The 16,815-nt window shown below is 44.2% G+C and overlaps 1 long non-coding RNA gene across 2 annotated transcripts; it reads left to right on the top strand.

The window, feature by feature from the left end:
* The first annotated feature begins 4,820 nt into the window (after positions 1–4,820).
* LOC117083452 lies at positions 4,821–16,281 on the top strand. Of its 2 annotated transcripts, none has more exons than XR_004437089.1 (3): positions 4,821–4,920; positions 14,769–14,913; positions 15,832–16,281. It is a non-coding gene; the product is annotated as an uncharacterized LOC117083452 (long non-coding RNA). The 2 variants fall into 2 exon arrangements; XR_004437090.1 differs by lacking the exon at positions 4,821–4,920 and adding an exon at positions 5,530–5,576.
* Positions 16,282–16,815: the final 534 nt, after the last annotated feature.

Raw genomic sequence — 16,815 nt, 5'->3', positions numbered from 1 at the left:
AACAATCAATGAGATAGCTGACTTGTCTTCCCCCCACATTCCCATAAGCTTTGATTTAGTCTTGCTTAAGATATTGCAGAATTACACTCCTGAAGTCCCGAGTCAGTGTTCTGGCCTCTCTGACATCTTCCATCCCTCCACTCTTTCCCATTCTCTCCTGGGGTCTCCTATCTCCTTATGGACAGCTTTCTCCAAGCCTGGCTCTGCCCCTACCCCTTGAGTACATGCCTGGGTAGATTTGAGGGCTACTTGCCTTTTGAGTTTTTCCCTCAGTGCCACAGAGCAACAATTTGATCCCCTAGTAGTTTAAGATCTGAGACACCACTAGAAGTTCCTCTGAACAAAGCATTCTATGAAAAGGAAGGGGATCTACATATATGTGCTAATATATTTATCTCTGCTTTTCTTCTGTGTCCTTTGGATTTTCTTCCTGTGTGTCTCTCATTTTAATCAAGATATACTTCCCTGCCCAGAAACCCTTAATAGTTACCTATTGCCCAAAAAAATCAAGTCCAAGTTTGTCAGCAGAGCATTCAAGATCCTCTGTGATTTGTCCCCTCACATGCATTTCCAACAAATCAACTCCTCTAGCCAGAGTGAGAGTCTGTATAATTCAGTGCTGAACGTGTAGCCTCTGTAGTCCAATCCCAGCACAGCCACTTGTGAGCTGTGTCCTCAGGTGAGTTGCTTAAACCTGTCTATGCCTCAGTTTCCTCAACTGTGAAGATGGAATAATAATAGTAGTAATTTGAGTTGTGTGCGAAACAAGAGAATTGATCAATGTTGTGGGCTGAGAACAGGGCCTGATTATAATGTACCAATGTACTACTCTCAACACACTTGCACTTTTCTATCTTTGAACATTTTTTCAGTTACCAGTTTTTGAAATGCTCTTCCCTTCTCTCCACCCCCTAAATTCTTCCCATCCTTTAAAGTCCTGATCAAATTTTTCTTGCAAAAAGTTTCCTGAACTGTTCAATGTACAGTGTTCTTTTCTGTTTATTGTTCTTATGATCTATTTCACAAATTTTGCAAATAATCATTTGTTGCATCATGGAACTTTTTGTATTGCCACCTTGTATGTTAACTTTGAATGTAATTTTGCCTTGTCCCCCACCAACTAGCCTGTGAATTCTTGGAAGCAAGGACTCAGACCTGTCTTTGTATACCTAGTACATTGTCTTTCCAATAGTGGCTCAATAAATATCTGTTTATTTGACTTATTCGATTCACAGGTTGAATGCAAGTTTGCCAGATGCCTTTGGAAGTGGTGAGCTAAAGGGAGAGTAGAGGAGTTAGAACCCTTGTTATTTGCTTGTAAAATATTTATGTTTCTGTGTAAGATGTTCCATTTCCATCTTGGAAGCACTAGAACTGTCTGATTGGTGGAAATCCACTAGGATGAGATCAGATGCTGTTTTTGGCCAGAGGGAGAGATTTGGCAGCCAGATGGGCTCTTAGAAGAGCAATTTAACCAGATGCTGAATGGCAGAGGCAGAGTCCCCAGGGCTGGCTATAACACAAAGGGGTCTCCTGAAGCACAGTTGCTTCCACAAAGAAGTTTTGCAAATTCAGACCTTCCTTCCTTGCTGCTTGATTTTCCCCTGGGTGGAAACCTTTGGCTTCCAAGAGGGCCAGGGACAGGTAAGACAGGAAGAAGAGCTACTGTGTTACGGGGCCAAAGACTTCTGAGTTCTAGTCCAGATTTTTTCAACAACTTCCTGGGTGGCCTTGGACCTTATGTCATCTCCTTAATCTTCAGTTCCCTCATCTATCATGAAGGTGTTGGATCAATACGTAATCTCTACAGTCCCTGCTGACTCTCATAGTCTATCACTCTATGATTTTTCCCATAGTGGAGTTATTAGTATCTACTATGCCGGAGACAGAGACCTCCTTTGCCTGGAATTAATATTTTTCTGGTTGGTGAGATGCAATCAGAACTCTGGCCAGTGGAACTCAATTGAGTCAGTCCCTAGGGTGCGAGATGATCTCATTTTATGGGGAGTGACCCTGCTTACAACAACTTGGAATCCTTTACCTTCTCCACCACATCTGGGAAAGTAAGGACTTGGGATATAGGATAATGAACAGGGGGCAGGGTAATAATGGGGCAAAGGATTAAACTGGAGCCATATCTGATTATTTGGTCAATTGTCCTTGCCTCTAGATTGTCACTGAGTGTTCCCTTTTTGTAGTCCCTGACTGAAGTCACAGTCATTAATGACGGTAGAAGTCCAGGGAGATGAAGCACTGAGACTTGGTGCCAAGTATGTACAAGTGGTCAGAGACCCCACCCAGGCCTTGGACTTGGCCTTATGGGTATGTTCTCCAGGCCCACCCCCACCTCCCACTGCCAGAAGGTGCTCCTTCCCCAGCACCCCCCACCCCAGATGTCCTTGGCAGCCTTCCTCAGGTGCTCCTGGCTGCTCTCAGGTCCTGCACCACCTCTCCCCGTCAAGTTAAATCCATAGTAGCCCCTCCCACTAACTCTCCTCTACTCCCCCAGGTAAGACAGTAGGTCTGCCTTTTTTAACTCAGATCAGGCTACTGGGTGTGAGATCCATGAGGCCATGGCCTTGTGTCTCTTAGTGCCTGTGAGCTTATCTCGGGCCTGGAAAATCATGCTGAGTAGGAAGATATTCCTGCTGCTGCTGCTGCCACCATGGAAAACGGTGCTGTGTTCCAGGAGCTGGGAAATAGTGTGGCAAGCAGATGACCCTGTACAGCAGAACACTGATGACCTTCTAGAAGAGACCCAGAGATAAGATGGGAACAGCTTGTGTGGAAAAGGGAGAGTCCTAGAAGCCAGTCCAAATATTGCAGATGGAATTCTTGTGAGTGAGGGCTTTCTACAAAACCATTTGCCAAGACAGCTCACATGTTTGCAAGGCAAACATCTAAGCACAAGCTTACAAAATGAAACAGGCAGCTCAATGGCAGGCCCTGACATGTTGGTGGAAGGTGGACAAGTGAGGACCATGGGCCTTTCACCTGTCCATTTCTCTCGAGCTGCTGTGGGCGTCCTCTAATGCTGTATGAGTTCTTTGACTTTCCAATCTATTTAATAGAAGAGAACCTGGGAAGTTAGCTCATCCAGGTCATGCCTCTGTTTCTATGCTGGATGTTACCTGCAGCATGTGACAACAAGAAAGTTCTGTTCTTTCAATAAATGCCTCTAGAGGAAGTGCCCATCCATTCTCTGTGACCCATTCTAGTGTTTAATTGCTGAGAAATCTTGAACAATAGCCCTCACATTGACCTTAAGATGCCCCCTTGGTAGTTTACTTTTATTCCCTCTATTTCCTATTGATTACAGGTGGGGAATAGCCACTGACTAAGGTTTCCACTTTAAAGGATGCTTTTAAATACTTGACCATAATAGGCCCCCTTAACCTACACTTATTTAGACCTAATAATTTTAGACACATTTTACACACTTATTTACTTGATCACAATCTTTTCCAACTATTCTATGATCTCTGCTATTGACTACAGCTGTCCTCCCCCGACAGAGCTCCCCTCTCCTTTCTAGGCACCCCATCTCTTCCCTACCTAAGAAATTTTTCCATCTTCAATGCACCAACATTTGAAGAGCTGTATAAGCACAAAATATTTAATTTGGGAACAGTGTCTGTGGGAAGGAATGCTTTGTTAGTTTCCAAAGTAATGCAAAGCTTAATTTTAGAAAGTAATTTACTTTTTTTTTTTTTTTTGGTTCTGGAAGTCACAGAGATTATGGATTGCTCTGCAGAGGCAGCCTGCCTGATGATGCTAGCACTTTGCAGCACTGGGTTTTTCTGTAGCAGTTTCATTTTTATTCTCATTCAGAGACACAGTGGGTCAGTTCAATAGAAATATTTACTCCCTGAGGTCAGGGCCTATGTCTTATACAGCCTGTCTGTATGGCCAGGACCTGACAAGAACAAGTAAGTGGGAAATATTCTTAAATGTTGAATTGCATTGCATTGCCTGTCTGCCCCCCACTCCCTACCTTGGTCTTAAACTTGGTCCAATCAGGTTCTGGAACTAGGAAATAACAGCTATCAGGTATTGGGCAGGATGGGGACAGGAGGGATCAGATTATACCACTGCTACCTTCCATGGCTCCAGGAGAAAGTTAAGGCGACAAGATTGAAGAGTATCATGTCCTACCAGATCTAATGTTAGTCTCTTCCTCTCAGAGACACACATGACTAGGAGCTGAAACATAATAGGAATTGGAATAGGAATCTGAACCAACAGAACAGGGACCATGAAATGCAGAAATTAGGAGGGTACATCACCACCACCATAGTAGCAGTATTTGGGGCTGGAACTGAGATAGGCTCTTGATAAGTAGCACTGCCCCAGAGCCCTCTGCGGGCTCCAAGTGAAGCAGCTTTCAATCATTTGCGGGGGTGCCTTTTGACTGTCAGGGCATACTCTGGTGCCTTAATACCATGATCGGTGACATTCCCAGTTCCCCAGAAAGAAAATTTAAACTCTATTTTCCAAGGGTACCTACACACACACGAGTCTCTCTCTCTCTCGTCTGACTGTGTTATAAGCAAAAGTCAATTTGAGAGGAAGACAATGAAGTCCCCAAGAAAAAATCACTGTGAGTAAAGATACTCTGTCAGAGTGGACCAGACTCAACCAGAGAACCTGAATCGTGGAGGACAAGAGGTTCCAGGCAGAGCATGAGACTATCTCTGTAGTTCTCACCGAAAGTCCCTCAACCTCGAATCCTAAGAGTTCCAGTATGTTCTGGAAATGAGGGGCGTGGTCTTAATTAGAAAACAAAAAATCAAAAGGAAACAAAAACATGTAAACAAAGGTACAATCATTCTGGAGTTGGCATCTTCTCTAAAAGACCTGGAAGACCTGTCCTGCTGGCCAGGGAGGAGCTGACTATTGGAGGTCAGCGGTTTCGAGGAGGTGGGCAAGGCTGCGGCAGCCAAGCCGGAGGAGGCAGCTGTAGCGCCACAAGGCAGCCCACTCGGAGGACAGAGACGGGAAAAGGAAAGACATGACTGCACAGCCAAATGTGGCAGAGTTAGCCACTTTTGTAGTATAACAAATTTTAAATTTTATTCAAAGTGTTATCTTCTGCCAGATCTTGAAATCTTTCAGAGCTCAGTATGTGGGTGGGTTCAGCTCCATATATTTTTCATTAACGTCTACTAGTAGGCCTAGGATAGTGCAGAGAGACAAGAAAGAACCACGCCAGAAACACAGATACAGAGAAAACCAGGCTGACAAAAAGATACATAGGGAGAGATACTGGGTGATCTTGAGAAAAGCCATTTTCTAGGTTCAGAGGAACCCAGAATTCTAGGAAGCAATTTGGTCAAGAGATTCAGGAAAGGCTATTAAGACGGTGTTCTGCGAGACTCTAGTTGCGTACCCCAGGATAGAATCTGGCGGTCCTGGATTAAGGCTCCCCGAACTGAGAAACCAAGAGAAACCGCAAAGCTTCATTGTTTTGTTTGTCCCTTGGTTGGGCTCCAGGCAACCTGCGCGCTGGGGTTCTGACACACTGCTTGAGCGCCCCCTGCTGACCACTCTGCAGAACTTCACCGTCTGGGCCCAAGGTGAAATCGAATTACGTAATTTCTCGAGCTTTGCTCACCCCATTTTTACATTTTTATTTATTTTTAATTTATTTTTGTATTTTTCCAAGTTCCTGGCTTCTCTGAAGCCTACTGTCTAATGCCAACACTTGAATGCTCTGACTGCCAAGGTCCTAAGGTCCAGTGAGGGCAGTCCTGAGAGACCCAGCCTAATGAGAAGGGCACGTAGAGGCTTGGCTGCACATTTATGAAACACGTGCCATATACAAACTGCTGCGGAAAGGCCCAAAGGGATTTCACTTGGTTTTTCGTGTTCTGACCTCAAAAGGGAGGCTAGAATTAAACTGCCCTTCTGGGGCTGGGGTGAGAGCCCTTCCCCGCCCAGTTCTGACCTTTGGAGCAGCCTTCCAAAGTAAATCCCTGGAAGAGCCTCTCAGAGCATCAGCGATGGCGCGCCTCCCTCTTTCCTTTCCTTATCTCTCTCCCTGTTCATCTTTTCTTTCTTCTCTGCTTGGGGAGGAGAAATTGCAATGTGCAAAGCCCCTGGGGCGAGAGGGAGAGAAATACAAGTCTCCGCGCAAATGCCAAGCCTATGTTACTGCTAAGAATAGCCTTTATCTCTGGGAGGAAGCGCAGGAGACCTGGTTCCTGTTTCTTTCTCCCTCTCCTCTCCCTCCTCTCTCCCTCTCTTCTCCCTCCCCCTCACACCCGATGAAGGTTGATTATAAAGAGGGCAGTGAGCCTGTCTTTCCTAAAGGGACTGAGACTTGAGTCACAAGGGCTAGAGAGGGGATGTGGGAGGAGAGAATAAGAGTCCAGAGGACCAGGGTGGGAGGGAATGGAGAAGGCAAGAGCAGCATGGGGGGAACAGGAAGAACAGGACAGGGGAGCCTGCAGTCAGCTGATTGACAGGGGTGGTGGGACCCTCAAGTAGCGTCCCTGGGGTCAGCAGTGGGGGCAACTGGGGCTTTAGGCACGACCCCAGTCCCCCATTCTGGCAGGACATAGCCATCACCTTGAGGGATGGGGACAGGTTTCCAGACCTCTGGCTAGTATATGGGCTCACAGTGAGCAACTCATCTCCTCAGAGATTAGAAACCCAAATTATATCTCTCAAAATCAGGTTCTTTCAGGCTGAGAGTGGTGGCTCACGCCTGTAATCCCAGCACTGTGGGAGGCCGAGGCGGGCAGATGGCTTAAATTCAGGAGTTCGAGACCAGCCTGGGCAACATGCACAAACCCCATCTCCACAAAAAAATGCAAAAATTAGACAGGCTTGGCAACTTGTGTCTGTGGTCCCAGCTACTCAGAAGGCTGAGATGGGAGGATTGCTTGAACCTGGGAGGCGGAGGTTGCAGTGAGCTGAGATCATGCCACTGCACTCCAGCCTGGTCAACAGAGTGAGACCTTAAAGGTCAGAGGCACATGGTGAGAACAGCAGAAAGGATTCTCTTTCCTTTGTAATGAAGAACTAAACAGATGTTACAGTTAACTGCCTTGCAGGAGTGACCCTGAGGGAAATGGGGTCACTTATGCTTTGGTTTCTTCATTACCTGCTGGGCCCCTGCCCATTGTTTCTTTCTTTTGTCTGTCTTCCCTCCCAGCTTGCCCTCTTTCCTCTTTTCACGAGTGCAGCTTTTTGCCCACACCGTCAGTGATGTTCCCTGGCTCTGGCTTCCTCCCCCACTCACCTTTCCTGTGGCTGCTGGATCTTCTTTTCTGGTCAGAATGCTGTTGTGGAAGGAAGGGGAAGAGGGTGTTGGCATATCTGCTTGGGGACCCAAATGTCTGATGCCTTGCAGATTTCTAACAGGACTAAGAGGTATCCCATAGAGCTTGAGGAGAGTCAGGCTCTAGGTCTTTCTTGACTCAACATCAATCTGCAAAGCACCGCTGAAAAATTACTAGACAGCTGCCAGCCCAGAGGTTGTATTATCTCCTATCTTGAATAGCCCTTGTCCACTTCTAGCATAGAAAAGTATTTTAGTGACTCATGAGTCAATAGGAGCAGAAGGGCCTTGGCAGGCACTGCATAAATACATATTATGGTTATTTATCACGAATGAAGGTGGCTCATAAATAACTGAAACTGGCCCAGTTCTGCTTCTGTTGAATAAAAGGAAAAACCCAAAAACATCAAAGGATAAAAAACAAAAGGGGAGCGCTCTGCAGAAGATGGCATTACTTTGTGTTCTATAGCTGAATAAATTATAGCAATTGCTAAAATGCTCCTGGAGAATAAACGATTTTAGAAGAGACCTGCTCAGCGGCCCCGAGTTGTGGGTCTGGGCTGCCCGTGACCAGCAGAGGGCAGACTTCAGTTATAAACGGAAGACTGCCGAGCAGATAGTGGGGAAATGGTAATTGATGGTTCAAGGTTGTAAACTGCTTATTCCATGCTGCAAATACTCACTTTGGGCCTAGGCATACCCCCAGAGATCATAGTCCAAGATTCTTGATAGGTTACAAGAGACTAGATTTCAAGGAACCAGCTCCTTGTAACACATATTTTTTTGTTTGTAAGGTTAAAATCTGGGCAGAAAGGGCTGGTTTTGCACAAACCTCCCTCTGGGTGCCACAAACTGCTATTTAATGTGCAGTCACTGAAGTGACTTGTCCCTGTCCTGGCCCTGACACAGCCACTCACAGCCACATACAGTTTGGAGTGGAAGTGTTCGGGCTTTGTATCCGACTTGGAAAAGCAGGTGCTGTGTCATGGACTTGATGAAAAAGTCCCTACTGTTGGTCATTCCCCTTTGTTTAATGCATACAGAGAAGTCTGCTCCCGAGGAAACAGAGAAATAGGAATGAAGAGTATTGGAAATGTTTTCTTAAGATTTGGGTCAGCGTAGCAACTTGACTCCTAGGTATATATCCAAGATAACTGGAAACACATGTCCACCCAAAAACCTGTACACAGATATTCCTAGCATCATTAATCACAGCCAAAAAGTGGAAACAACCCAAGTGTCCATTAACTGATGAATGACTAAACAACATGTGGTTTATCCATATAATGGAATATTATTCAGTCATAAAAATGAAGTATTGATACATTACAACATAAACCTTGAAAACCTCATGCTAATTGAAAGAAGCCAGTCACTAAAGACCCATCTTGTATTATTCTAATTACATGAAATGTCTAGAATGGGCAAATTCATAAAAGGCAAATAAAAAATGAAATAGGCAAATAAAAAAACAGATTGGTGATTGATTGGGGTTGGGGAAGGGAGACATGGGACTGACTCCTAATGAGCAGGTTATTTCTTTGGGGGATGATGAAAATGTTCTGAAATTAGATAGTGGTGATGGTTGCATATCTCCGTGACTATAAGGAAAGCTACTGAATTCTACACTTTTAAAAGGTAAATTTTATCTCAATAAAGCTGTTATTAAAAAAAGATTTGGGGCTGGGCACAGTGGATCATTCCTGTCATCCCAGCACTTTGGGAGGTTGAGATAGGAGGATCACTTGAGCCCAGGAGTTCAAGAACATAGTAAGACACCATCTCTACTGAAAAAAAAAAGATTCGGACCAAAACAGACATTAACAGACACTATAGAAGGAAACTCAGAGCAGGAAACAAGGTGAATATAAAGAGAACATTTGACTTCTGGGACAGCCAGCCCTACCCCCATCCAAAAAAGTACTTTGGATGAGAACAGAGTAGGTTTAGTTCAGGTTAAAGACAGAGGCAGCCAAATTCAGTGTAGGAAGCAAAGAGAATTATCCACAAGCTGAACTGACCTTGCATCTTCTCCAGCTGACCCACCTGTAAAGAGTTTACACCTCTCTGATCATGCTGGCTTTGGTAATATGGGTGCTGGTTCACTCAAGGCAAGAGGACCACATTTGAGCTGATGTCATGGTGACAGAAGGTGCAGAGGGAAATAAGGGAGAATCACACTCTTCAAACCACAGTAACAAGAAAGGCTTCCCAAGCTCTCAGGAGGTGGCAAGGAAGGAAGGTGATAATAGTTAAGTCACCAGCTCAGCTGCCAGGGAACTTCATGGTTACACTTGCGTTCCAAGTATATTCCCAGTGACACCCAAGAGGCCAGAAGAAGCTTGTGCTCTGTTCCTTCTGTAGTAGCCACCACAGCACCTTGCAGAGGTTGGGCCTATGAGAGCCCTCAGTAAATACTTGGAAAAGGTGGATAAATTAAGAAATAGATGAGCACACAACTCCAAAGGGCAAGGGAAGTACCCTGAATGACAGAAGCCAGGGCCAGGTGCAGCCTTGTTCAGTGCATTGGAGAGGAACTACCCTTGAATGAGAAAGATAAAGAGATGCCTGCTTTTTATCAGAGCCATCCACTCATCCATCACGGGACTTGCCTGGTGGAGTTTAAGCAGGGCCATGTCTCAGGCACATCTGCACACATCCGTCTGCTATGGCATGCTTGGTATGCCTTATTTCTCGCCTTCCTCCAATTCCTGGGCAGAAACTGTAATGTGTTGATATCATTGTGTGAGATAGAGCCAAACTTTGTTTTGTTTAGAAACAAAACATCCTAGAAGATGCACTAGAAGATGCACTTGTCACTATGTCCTTGTCACTATGAAGATATTCTGCATAAGAGCAGGCCTTTTAAAATTTGTGTTTACTGATTTGAACACAAAACAAAACAAACCTCTCTGTTCTGTGATTGCTCTTGGTGATCAGGGAGAGCAATGATACTGGGGTGTGATCAAATGTTTTCCAGTCCTATGTTTTTCTCCAAGTCTGGTCCTCTGGGTGAATGTTATGCATTTCAGGGAGCCAGGGAATAGATCTAACTATACTTTACAAAATTAGCTTAATTATAGATTCGGCCAAGGCATGGGAACTCAGTAACTAATTATGTATCTAGAGCTTCATCTGGGCATCGGAGCCAAAGCTCCACAGCACTCTTTATGTAGTAAATGAGAGGTTAAAAACAACGGCTAAATACCAATTGTTTTAAATAAATTATATGAGTTCAGTAGAGAAAAGAATTGGATTTGGGAGTTGGGCAGATCTGGGCTTAAAACCTGGTTACTTCCGGCCAGGCGTGGTGGCTCAAGCCTGTAATCCCAGCACTTTGGGAGGCCGAGACGGGGGGATCACGAGGTCAGAAGATCGAGACCATCCTGGCTAACACGGTGAAACCCTGTCTCTACTAAAAATACAAAAACTTGCCGGGCGAGGTGGCGGGTGCCTGTAGTCCCAGCTACTCGGGAGGCTGAGGCAGGAGAATGGCATAAACCCGGGAGGCGGAGCTTGCAGTGAGCTGAGATCTGGCCACTGCACTCCAGTCCGGGCGACAGAGCGAGACTCCGCCTCAAAAAAAAAAATTAATAAATAAATAAATAATAAATAAATAAAAATAAAAAAATAAAACCTGGTTACTTCCTTCAGTTATGCCTTTAGTAAGTCTGTATTGATCACCTACAATGCACAAGGCACTCTTTTAGGCATTGACAATAAAAGCACAAATGAGAAAGACAGTCTGTATCCTCAGAGAGCTTACAGTCCCACAGCTACACTAAATACCTGTTATCTTTAAAAGGTTACTAAACCTGCTGGGTGCCGTGGCTCATGCCTATAATCCCAGTACTTTGGGAGGCTAAAGTGAGCGGATCACCTGAGGTCAGGAGTTTGAGACCAGCCTGGCCAACATGGTGAAACTCCGTCTCTACTAAAAATACAAAAATTAGCTGGGCATGGTGGTGGGCACCTGTAATCCCAACTACTCGGGAGGCTGATGCTGGAGAATGCTTGAGCCCAGGAGGCGGAGATTGTAGTGAGCCAAGATCGCGCCACTGTACTCCAGTTTGGGCAACAGAGTGAGACTCTGTCTCAAAAAAGAAAAAAAAAAAGGTTACTAAACCTTTCTGTGTTTACATCTGTAAAATGAAAACAAAAACAAAAACAAATTTGAAGGTTGTTGTAAGGATTAAATTGAATACCATAAACAAAATGCTTCGAATATTGCATTAAAATAGTATTGCTTCCTTTCTCCTTATATATACCCTCTTGGTATCGTTTTATCATTTGCTACCACTTACTACTATCTTTAATTGAACATTTCTAGCTTAAAGGGAGACCAAATGTGTCAGGGGTTTGAAATGGAAACCCCAAAGCAACTCCATTAGGGAACAGTATGTGTTGTAGTTGAGAACACGGGGGTTGACATCAGAGAGACCCCAATTAGAAACTAACCTTGTTACCTGCTGATTTATTTAACTTCCCTGACCCTCAGTTTCCTCCTCTGTGAGGGCTAATAACCCTATTCTCCCAGAATTGTTGGGAGGTTTAGTGAGATGCTATATGTAAAACACTTAGCTCATTGTCTGGTACATCATAGGTGCTTGGCAACAATTGTTACTCTTATTTGTTTGTCTTACTTTTAGAATACCAACTTTTAGGGCTGGCACTTGTCTTGAATAGCATTATGGCCAATTTCTCATTTTACAGATAAGGAAACTGAGGTTCAAAGCACGTTGGCCAAATCATACAGTTAGTTGGTGTCAGAATTGGAATCTCTGATTCCTGCCCCAGTTTTCTTTGCCTCTACTTCATGTTCAGGGGTGGATTTGACTAGAATATTGGTTTTAAGGGACGTTAAGTTCACACATGTAGGATGTGGTAGGAAGCCTTTTTCCTTTCCCAATCCTCAGTTTCTTCTTGTACAGTGATGGAGTTGTCTAAATGATTCTACTCAAGGTTCTGAGACACAATGTCTTTTTGAAGAGTAGCTAGGAAACACAGTTAACCATGGACAACTTCACTTCACCTGCCCTTGCTAGGTTCAAGCTCTTGATCTTCCAAAGATTAGGTGCAAACAGATGGAAGATTGTAGCCCATGTCCTCCCCTACAAGGCAACCATGCCTGGCCTTCCAGGTGGCTGCTCTTTCAATGGAAGTGATTTTTAAACTGCAGATCATAACTTATTAGTGAGTCTCGAAATAAATTTAGTATTTCAAAAATGGAAATAGAAGTGATTTTAAAATATCAAAGTATGCCACAAGTTATAATAATCAGTATTTGTGAAATCTTTGTTATATATGTCATATTTGTGTGTGAATTTATGTACTGTGATGTCACAATTTTAAAAATATTTTCTACCGTGGGCTGTAGTCCAAAAAGATCGAAAACTACTGCTTTAAGACATAATTTGTGTTGCCTGCAATTTAAAACAATTCTCACTTTTAAATTGCACATTATTCATTACTCAACAAATGTTTATTGAGTGCCTACCAAATGCCAGGCACTGTTTTAGGCACTGGGAATACAGCCGTAAACAAGAGAAACAAAAATTCCTGCACTCATGGAGCTTACCTTCTGGTGGGAGAAACACAAACAATACATAGGTAAGGTACAAAAGGTAGGAAACACAGGAGAAAGGCAAGAAGGAAGGATGAGAGGAAGGAAGAAGGAAGGAAGGAAGGAAAAAGGAAGAAGGAAGGAAGGAAAAAGGGAGGGAGGGAGGGAGGGAGGGAGGAAGGAAGGAAGGAAGGAAGGAAGGAAAAAGGAAGAAGGAAGGAAGGAAAAAGGGAGGGAGGGAGGGAGGAAGGAAGGAAGAAAGAAAGAGAAAGAAAAAGAAAGAGAGAAAGAAAGAAAAAAGAAAGAGAAAGAAGGAAAGAAAGAAAAAGAAAGAAAGAAAGAAAGAAGGAAGGAAGGGAAGAAAGGAAGAAAGCAAAGGACATTCATAAACATTTAACCCAGTAAAAACACTGTTGGCATTTTGGTGTATGTCCTTACTGACTTTTCATCGTATGCACATGTCATTTATCTTGCCATTTAGAGGACTTCCAGGTAATAGTCTTCACATAAATGTGCAGGATGCTGCTGACCAAAGTCCTGTCCTCTGAAGCATGAAAGGAGAGGCTCTGCTTTCCTCTCTGCCTGCTTCCCTCCTCCCTCTCCTTCTTTCTCTTCTGTATTAATTGCACTACCAGGCCCTCGGCCTTGGGCACAGAGACTTCTGCTGCATGTTAATTAGGCACAGCACCATCTGACCCTGCTCACTGGGAAGTTCTATGTCAGAGTTCTGTTGCATACTGTCCTTTAATAGCCTTAATGATTTAATCATTTTATAGATTGAAAACATTGAGGTCCAGAGAGGTTGTGACTTGCCTGAGTTCTCACAAATGGTAAACGGAGGCAAGAGTCTGAAATGCCATGTGTTCCACCGCCTGAGAGCCCTGGTTTGGCCCCTTCATCTGCTGTGCATTTCACATTCCTTTATTATTGTGCCAATGTAGTCAAAAGAATTTTTTTCTGATACTAAGCTGTTATTTTAAGTTTTTGTTTTCTAACAGGTACAAACTGGTTAGACTTGTCCTGGCTTAAGTGATTGTTAATTTAGTAAATCTCCTTGGATTTTGTGACTTCTATGCTAAAAGTCTTAAAAATAAATGTAATAAGAAGCTGCCCTGGTGTCCAGCAGAGAAGATAGAATTGGATCCTTTTCAAAGCCGGTGTTTACACTCACATGCCTCTGGCTTTCTTGTTTACCTTAATAAGCTATGTCATGAGGTAACTTTACCTTTACAGATACTTTTTTTTTTTTTGAAGGAGAGATGGTTTTTAGCGGAGAACAAGGAACTTAAAATCAAGAGGTTTGCGCTCTAGTTCCAGTTCTGCGGAGTGACCCTTGACCAGTCACGTGCCCTCTGTGAGCCTAAGACTGGATGAGAGTTTCTAAGCTGTGGTCAGTGGGCCTCAGGATTTCCAGGACATATTTCTGGGCTACCACTGGAGACCTACAGTGAAGGCTCAGAGGCTGCCGTCCCAGAACCATACTGCCCCCTTGTCTCCCTACCTCCCCTACTCAGAGCAGCTCTCCTTTCATTTGTTTTAAAGGGTAGAGTCTGCATAAGATTTTATTTAAAAGAAAAGTTCTGCTGTTGTTAGTATATAAAAATCACCAGAACAGCTAGATGATCTGAAAGATCCTTTCCAGCTCTAACGTTCTGGAGTGTCTGAGTTTAAAGATCGGCTCTTGCTTTTTTTTTTAGCTACCTCTCTGCTCCGTGGACATGCCAACCGATCACCTCTAAATTATAAATATTCTCTCTGCTGCCCCCAGCTGACTGCAAGCTATGTATTATGCTGGCGGTAAAGATCCTGGAAATGAGCTTGTCTGCTACTCCTGCCCTAATAATGTTGTGACGGGCAGGGAAGAACATTTGTAGCAGTACTTATTTGCTAACCAGGGATTTTATTTTTTTTTTTTTAAAGCTTGTATTTGTTTTAACCACTTGGGAAAAACAGTTCCAGAACTATCCCCAGCCCTGACCAGCACAGCAGCATCCTCATTCATATGCTACTGCTTTGTCTGGTGAAAGGCATTCTGCAACACCATTCCTAATCGCTTCCCACTGTGGTAAGCAGCTATTTGGATTGGATCCCACATCCTCTCCTGGACATTTTGTTTTTCAGGCTGTCTGTCTTACTGCATGCTCCCAAAGTTTCCTCTGAAAGCCAGTGATCTTTGGCTCAGCCAGGCCTGAGCCAGGCTGTGCCTGCACTGCCCTACCTAGAGCACCACATCCCTTTCTGGTGCTGATTTATTTCACACGCACTGTGCCTGCTTTGCCCAGAGTAGAGCAAGACCAATTTTTCCTTTACAAATAAGTGATTTAAACTTTCATCGAAAATTCACTGGTGCTAAAAGCAGACAAAGATAAATCAGCATTTTCTACTCACTACATGTCAGTAAGGTTCAAGAATTTGCTGCTAGATGTGTAAATCAGGATATAGGAAGAGAGAAGCAAATGCTGATCGCACTCTGAGTGTTTCTTACCTCCCTTCATGCTTATAATAACACTCCTAGGTAGATATTCTCATCTCCATTTGTTAGAGGAAGAAACAGGCTGGGGGAGGTAGAATAACTTGTCTAGACACAGTTAGGAAGTGGCAGATGCAGGAATTGAACTTGTTCTATCTGGCACCAAATGCCCTGTTCTTTCCACGACACCATGCTGCCTTCTTGATGAGCATGCTGACTCATTTGGGAAGTTATGTAAGCTTGTAAATCACATTGAGATTCCCAGATAATGTGACTGCATAAAGAAGAACAAAGTGCTGCCACGAGTGGCTTTGGTGCAGTGACAGAAGCACAGGGGAGAGGCTCTGCACTGTCGAGAAGGGGTCAGCAAAGCTGTTGAGAGGAGAGGGGCTGCACCATTGGGCCCCAAACCACAGGCGATCGTTTATCTCTTCCCTTCCCAACCTGTTCTGTAAATAAACAGGTTTTAATTATAAATATATGAATAAAGCTATCTATTCATTTAATTCACAGTTACTGAAAATCCAGTCCAAGCTTTGACCACCTGCAGAAGGTATGCCAAAGGTGCCCCGGGTCAGATGGCTTGGCACCACTCCAGTCACCTGCATCAGGCGAAATAAGCAAGGTAGGTCTTTAGCATCATCCACATATGCTTTAATTGACTAGGGGAGTGTCATAATCAGATGTGCACTTCGGAAAGTTATCCCAGGCCTCTGTTGGGAAAGGGAGAAGGGAGGCAATGCAGGGGTGCTGTCAGTGCCCCACCCACATCCAATTAGTATGCACCCCACACTCCCGAGGCCTGTGACCCTCTGTGCTCTGGCTTGGCAGCATGCATAGCCCACACACAGTGCAGGAGTGCAGGCCAGATGTGCTGGGTAGTTGATGTCCCTGAGATCAGCCCTCAAACAATGACGAATGGGAGCGTTGAAGGGAAAACACCCCAGCTTCCTTGGCTGTTGGTTGGGATAACTCTAAGTTGGATTCTACTCTGTGTCTTAGAGTTTCTCAGTGAGGTGGAGCTCCCGTGGAGTTTCTCAGTGGCATGGAGCTCTGCAGTGCTTAGGAACACGTCCTTTATTGACTTCTTTCATTTCCCTGTCCTGCTCCCTGAATCAGCTCCCAGGGTTTCCTGAGATCACCTCTCAAATGAACTATTTATAGTAGAATCCATGTTTCAGGTTTTGTTTCCAGAGGAAGTCAGATAAAGACCATTCAGAAGCCAGTGTGGTAGTTCATGCCTATAATCCTAGCACTTTAGAAGGCTGAGTTGGGTGGATCACTTGAGGCCACGAGTTGAAAACCAGCCTGGCCAACATGACAAAAGCCTCATCTAAAAAAGAAAAAAAAAAAATACCATTCAGTACTTCAGTGTCGAGATGGATAATGTGCACTAGACAAAGGGAACAGAAGTGGGAATGGAGAAGAGGGGGTTGCTATGAGAAATATTCACTCTGAGATTTAGAACTTCATTATAAGAAACTCCTACATTCAATA

Source organism: Trachypithecus francoisi, unplaced genomic scaffold, assembly GCF_009764315.1.
Source record: "Trachypithecus francoisi isolate TF-2019V2 unplaced genomic scaffold, Tfra_2.0 Lachesis_group0, whole genome shotgun sequence".
Lineage (NCBI taxonomy): Eukaryota > Metazoa > Chordata > Mammalia > Primates > Cercopithecidae > Trachypithecus > Trachypithecus francoisi.
Note: the sequence above shows the minus strand (reverse complement) of the source record. Positions and strands in the feature narration are given on the sequence as shown.